The 7,388-nt window shown below is 35.4% G+C and overlaps 1 long non-coding RNA gene across 1 annotated transcript; it reads right to left on the bottom strand.

Moving 5' to 3' along the window:
- Positions 1-5,338: 5,338 nt before the first annotated feature.
- On the bottom strand, positions 5,339-7,082 carry LOC121748708. The gene is made up of 2 exons (XR_006039510.1): positions 6,033-7,082; positions 5,339-5,563 (listed from the first exon to the last, which is right to left on the bottom strand). It is a non-coding gene; the product is annotated as an uncharacterized LOC121748708 (long non-coding RNA).
- Between the last annotated feature and the right edge of the window lie 306 nt (positions 7,083-7,388).

Genomic DNA, 7,388 nt, shown 5'->3' with positions numbered 1-7,388 from the left:
AGACCCCGACAGACGATGTCGGGTCCTCCCGTGGGCGCCGTTGGCCGCAAGGGAGAAATGCGGCGAAGGTGGATAGAGGGAGGAGGGGCAAAGCCGAATCAAGCCAGGCGGGCTCGGGCTCGCGGGGACCCCCCAACTCTCTTATGGCCATGTACATGACCACCACAATGGCGGACACTTCCCGCTTTATGCCTGCCCAATACCAAGCCTGGCTTAACGGAGTTGCGTTTATGGTGGCACAACTTGGCATTCCGCCTCCTCACGACTTCAGTGCACCTCCACCGGCCTCCGGGGGATGATTCGCCGGCAGAGTAGTTTTTTTTATTTTCTGTAAAATTGTATTTTAAATTATGTCATTTTTATTTTTTAGGATTTTAATTATGTCTTTATTTATTTTTTTTGAATTTTAAGTTGTATTTTTTATGTTGTAATTTTATTTTATTTTTAATGAAGTGTGTTTTTTTAATTGAATTTTGTTGGAAATAAAAATAAAAATGAAATTGAATGAATAGTAATTTAAGGGACGGTTAAGGGACGGAGGGTTGCAGGTTCCGTCCCTTAGTTAAGGGATGGAGTAAAAAAGTACATTGGGGCCCGCGAATAGTAATTTAAGGGACGGTTTAGTGACAGCGTTGTGGATGGCCTTAGTTTTGGATTATGATGTTATAAGCATTAGAAGATGACTTTTTCAAATATATATTTAAACTCAAATATAAATAAATAACTACTAACTTAAAATTTGTACAAATAAAATAAAAATTAAACAATCCAAGCCTCCTAGCTCAACTGGTTGAGAAGGGAGGCAAGGATATGGCGCCATCCAGGAGGTCCTGAGTTCGAATCCTGGATGGCGCAACCTGGGATTAATTTCCCTGTGGCCTCAAGGCTTGTTGCCTTGGGACTTTGCAAGCGTGCAGACCTGCACCTGTCTGAGGGTAGTCAACTTACATGCCCGGGACCCGCCTGAGGGTAGTCAACTTACGAGCCAAGAGGAGGCTAGTTCGGACGTGACCACGAGGGGCTGAGGCCTGAGGGTAGTCAACTTACGAGCCAAGAGGAGGCTAGTTCGGACGTGACCACGAGGGGCTGGGGTGGGCTAGTTCGGACGTGACCACGAGGGGCTGAGCCTGAGGGTAGTCAACTTACGAGCCAAGAAGAGGCTAGTTCGGACGTGACCACGAGGGGCTGAGGCCTGAGGGTAGTCAACTTACGAGCCAAGAGGAGGCTAGTTCGGACGTGACCACGAGGGGCTGGGGTGGGCTAGTTCGGACGTGACCACGAGGGGCTGGAATAGGCTGGTCCGCTTGCCAATGTATCTCGAACTCTGTTGTGTGTGTGTGGAAAAAAAATAATAATAATAAAAATTAAACATATTTGAGCATTTTTAAAGTATATTTTATAGATAGAATATTTCTTATATTTAATTTGATTTTTTGAATTTATCTATCTATTATAAAAATCCAACATATATATATGAAATATAAAATTGAAGATTTTTTTATAGTTATAAGATTAATGAAATATCGAATTATGCAAACAATAGTTGTACCTAGGTCCAACCCATCGGGCTAGTCCATCATCGAATTTCGGATCTGGCTCACTCGAGTTGCAGGCTAATCGGGTTGTAGTTATATCAGATTGAAAATTTCCAATCCTAACCTTCTAAATTTAATGGGCTATTCAGACCAGTCCATGAATTGCGAACTGTACTGGCATTCCTATATAAATCTACTTTTTCATTTATCACATCAGTCTACCATAAATTCGTCATAATTTATGAAACGAAATACGTCTCATTTTTAGTTATAATTCATTTTTTAGTTATAATTTACCTCACCACTTCTTTTGTAATAATCAGTATGAGTTTTGTCTTCAATATGTCTTGCCAATTTGTTTTTACTTGATCATTTGGCTAGAACTTGTTAGGTAAAACGAAAATTTTCAAAATTTCCATCAAACAAGACTTCACCATGAACACCAAACAATGGCCTACAATTTGTACACATGAATATTATATTTGATATAAACTTCTTATTTTTACATGTTCTATGATGTTCTTGCTCTCCTGGAGCAATATATAATCTTTGAGCTCCTATGATCATGTGGAACCACTTTTCATCAATATATGTATAGTGTTATGCATATTTCTGAATTTGATCATATTCAAGATTTAGTCCAAATCTAATGATTCAATATTAAATCTCAATCACAACAACTTGTTTGCGGCTGTTATGTTGAGCTTAATGGCTCATGTGTTGGTCTAATTAGGCCAATCTTAACCCACTTCCATATAGTTGTTTTTGAACAATTTAAGCCGACCGCCACATTCAAGAGGTTGCACTTTTTTGAGAAATGAAAACTCTCAAGTACATCGACATTAAGATGCAACCTTTTGGGGTAAAGCCTTACTTTTTCTTACGCTAGACAATTGAAATTATGCTCCTCTTTGTTGTTTTTTTTTTTTTGCAACATTCCACCACCTCTTGCTGGTATGCTGAGAGATTGTGAGCGTCACTTGTGCATTCTTAAGTGTCCCACGAGGAGGTACACCGCCAACGCATCTTTCGATGATGTATTGAACCACTTGGTTCTTGGATTCTGAGGAGTACTCCGAGTAACCCATTTATGAGCATTCAAAAATTTCCAGGAGCTTTGGAAATTATTTACCGTAGTTGATGATTTTAATGGTTTAAGTGGGATTAAATTTTTGTGGATGTGTATTTATAGCAGCAGTGGTTAGGTTACAAACTGACACCCTTTTTTTTAGTGAAGTAAAATGTAAAAGTGGCGCATATTTTTGGAGAAAAATTTTGTTGAGTTTAAAATGTTGAAATAGTGCCAATATTTATTTTAATATATATATATATATAGGTGTGATTAAATACAAACTCATATCTATAATACAAACTATAAACTTTAATCATACACACTCCTTGTAATTGATCAACGGTTCATGTTTGGGATGCATATGGGGATGTCAACGCTTAACACAAATTATATCACTGGGGGTGTTTATGGAATGTGATTCATGCATCGGTTACAAAAAGCCCTCATTTCACTCCAACCATTCCTTAACTTTGTCAATAACATTTCACTGATATGTTCCAGATATGTTCCCAATGTCGTGTTGCCATTTGTGTGGTGCCTTTGTGGTTCTACTGATATTCCGTTGACATTACCCAAATATTCTGTTGACATTATCCACTGCCCATGATATATATATTCTGTTGACATTGTGGTTCTACTGATATTCTGTTGACATTCCCACATAATTAGGCGTTAACATTGCAAAGTAAACACACTACCCAAATATTCTGTTGACATTATCCACTGCTGACATTGAACTTTTTTTTTATGATGGCTAATGAGATTATGTATAGAGAATTGGTGCATTTCTGGTATGTTGCTGTTGAACTTTGCACGCATAATTTACAAATATGATACTGACGTGATAATGTTTTATTCCCCTACCTAACTTTCAAAATCGAATTGAAATCACGAAGATTAAAATTGGTGCAAAGGTCACCGGAGAACTCATGTCACCTAAGCATAGGTAGCGTCAACACCGATTATTAGCACTCATGTTACCGGAGCAGAGGTCGCGTCAACACCGATTATTCGAACGATTGCTGGAGGCTTGGTTCCTTGAAGAAACGCGATTGACTGCAGTAGATTATCGAAGGGTTCGAATGGAGGAAAGGGGAGAGAAGAAACGTGATTTAAGGGGTGGGTGTTGAAAAGGAGTAACTGACTGGATTCTCAATCACAACTTAACGCCTAATTATGTGGGCTGCTTAGTTACATCACTAAATTACCCTTAGTGAACAATTATATAGGTAATGTTGACATTATGATATATATATATATATATATATGGGTGTGATAAACTACAAACCCCCTAAGATACAAACTATGCAAACTCTAATCCTACACATTTATTAGAAATAATCAACGGTTAGTATAGATTGTATACATAATGTCAACGGTTAGGGTTAGGGATGTATTCCTATCTTTTTTTTAATTATTGTTCAACCTTCTCCTTAAATCTTAGCCCCACGATTTTGTGATCTGATGGCCGAGATACATGCTACTTTTATTAATAAAATTATTATTTTAATTCAAAAATGGCAGATTTGGTATGAGAATTTAAGTCAGTTTCCTTCCATGATTTATGTTATATATTGTTCCTAAATTAAAGGCTCTCATGATTTGATTTCCTTAATTAATTATCTTAATATAAACTACATCTTTCCACAATTAAATTTTTATAGCATATATAATTAAATAGCACGTAAATTGCTGAAATTGAAAGCGTAACAAATATTATTTTTTGAGATATACTGCATACTTTCTTTTATTTAGCAATCCATCATCAAAATTCGTTTAGATATCATCTCGGCTAGGGAGTAGTTTTAACTGATAAACATAATGTACATATATTACTCTGTAATGGTGACTCAGTAATGAACGATTTATGATCTGTAATGTATATGTTTGCTGAGCCGTTTTTTGTGATTGGCAGTGTTTGATTGTTCGGCTCACGTTTCATGTATTTCCCAAGGGTTTAGCAATCCTTGGAGCTAGGGTGTAGTATGTAGTAAGTAACAAAACGTCGCCATTGTCCATGAGTTTCAGTCATTCATCTAGGGTTTAGATATCATCTCGGCTAGGGAGTAGTTTTAATTGATAAACATAATGTACATATATTACTCTGTAATGGTTTTTTTGACTCAGTAATTGACAATTTAATTATTATTCACAAGCACTTAACTTACTGTACATTATTATTCCAGTTCCATTCATTAATCAACACATTTTGTACATTATTCGATTAATTACATCTATTATGTTTTTGAGAGTCTATGATCGCATAACTCTATATACAATATTTATCCAATTTGTTGTACATTATTATTAAAATCTAGTTAACTTGTTCTACATTATTTTCTACCTATTTTACATTATTAAGGAGTGACGAGTCATTATTCGGTATTTTACATCAATTATAGATTTTGCGTTGATGAAATCATACACTAATACCAAAATATGATTTTGTTTGCAAGAAGCACACTACATATTGTTCAAAACATACCAAGCCACAAGTCGGCTAGATTAAATGTGTCTAGAACCCAGTAAGCTAGGTATCCCAGAATTTCCTTTATATTGAAATGCAGGATAGCTCAAAAATCCAGTTCTCGAACGGCTTCCTTCTGCTGTAGAGTTATGCTTTTTAAACAATTAAGGAACTCGGATGGTGTAACATCCCTTACTCGTCCGGTGAACCAGTCGAATATGTGATATCACTATTCCAATATAAATAAATACACTTGGATCAAAGTAACATTAAAACCTACATAATATCATAGCATACCATACTTGTCTATTACAACAAAAACCATAATTTGTCATGATTTATACATAACGTCAAAAGTAGGTTAAGAAGTTTTCCTAGGGACTATACATGCCACACTACTACAGTAGAACTAGGTCCCATTATGTATAAATATATACCAAAAGATGCGCTAGTGACGAGGATGAAGCGCTCCTAGGACTCTGTCAAAACCTGACTCAAAACAAATGGATAGCATAGTATGAGCTTCAACAAATCGATAACATGATCAACTCTATAACATTAAATTCTCATAAAAACAGCATACTATTAGATTGAAATTTATTAGCTTGCAACTTGCTATTTATAGGGTCCCTTACTACTATTTTCCATGTAATTCAATTACTATAAGCATTTAGACTCTTTAATCATCATCATAAGTTTATTATCCTATACTTGTAAGATAGTCATAGTATATGAACACGTTTCATCTCTTAGCATTTATACATTTCTATATCACCAAGATTAATAGCATAGTCAATTCTCATAACATCATATCACATCAAATCACTTCAAAAAATTTTTCCACAACTCACTATGTAATAATCAGTCTTACACAAACTCTCAAACATATAGTCCAAGAAGCGAACACATATAGCTGACAGTAGACACATATAGCCTATATAGTGCAATCGTACCATACCGTATAGCTTGATGGCAGGCATATATAGCCCATATAGGGCAACATATCATACTGTATAGCCTGATTGCAGGCACATATAGCCCGTATAGGGTGAAGGATTCATCGCATCACGCCATATAGCCCGTATAGGGCAAGGATCGCAACATCTTCTCAAATCATATAGCCCGATAGCGGGTGCATATAGCCCGTATAAGGCAATCATCCCGTCAACCCATATAGTCCATATAGAGATACATCATATTTTAAATTTCTAATATTAAGCCATCTCACTCAAATCATCATTTACAAAATTCTTAAGCACATTTAAGTACCTGTTCCTTTCCTTCTGGACTTTTAGGAGGTGCACTTTCACCTTATATCACAATATCATAATTAAATATTAAGAGATAAAACTTGACTAACTACTATTTTCCCTAAATATACACAAACACCCACACACATATATATATGCACGCCTAATTTCTATGAATTACCTCCATAGCAACAATTTAATATATACATATGCATATGTACTTATCAGTAGCTTCCTAAACTACATACATATATCTGTGTATGTCTCCTAAAAATGATCTACAATTATTCCTCATGTATATAAAAAAAACACACATAACTCCAAGCTATAAACTTCTCTAAATTAATATCTCATAATATAAATTTGAAAGTGAAAAACTGTGCATTTGGAAAGGAAAATAAGCATTCAACTTCATTCTATATATAAGCGCGCGCACACACACACATATATACGTGAATGTATAAGGAGGAACACCAAATCAATTTCTACTTCTTATTCTAAATGTATGACCTATTGTGCGCATGAGTGTTTGCAGAGAGTCAGAGAATTAATTCTAAATCCAAGAGAGAGGAGGGGTTACAAAGAGATAAAGGGCTGTCGGATGAAAGGAAGTCGATAGCAATCCCGAAAGGAAGCAGCGGCCAGCAATTCCCCGTCCAGAAGGGGGAGAGAGTGTTCTTTTCTATGGTAAGATGAACCTTTGGGTATGTATGTCGGTGGTTCCCCCCTCGACGATTGGTTTCCCCCTTTTTTTTAATATTTCCTAATCATTCTCTAGATAATTCTAGATATGACAAGATAAAGTTTATATCTCAAGGAATAATTAGAAAAAAATATCGGTGCTTAATATATTGGGAGGATTAATTTCTTTAGTATTTTAAATACACATATATTCTTCAACATCTAAATCCCATCCTTGAGTGAATACTAATGTAAATTCTACTAGAATATTTTTCAATACTACTATTTATCCAAGTCATTATTATTTTTCAGTATTAATATAAATTATATATATATATATATATATATCTAAAATTTTAAACCTAAATTGTATATTCTCTTAT

The sequence above is a fragment of the Salvia splendens genome, chromosome 9 (genome assembly GCF_004379255.2).
Source record: "Salvia splendens isolate huo1 chromosome 9, SspV2, whole genome shotgun sequence".
NCBI classification, from domain to species: domain Eukaryota; kingdom Viridiplantae; phylum Streptophyta; class Magnoliopsida; order Lamiales; family Lamiaceae; genus Salvia; species Salvia splendens.
The sequence above is the reverse complement of the archived record's forward strand: the minus strand, read 5'-3'. Positions and strand labels throughout refer to the sequence as shown.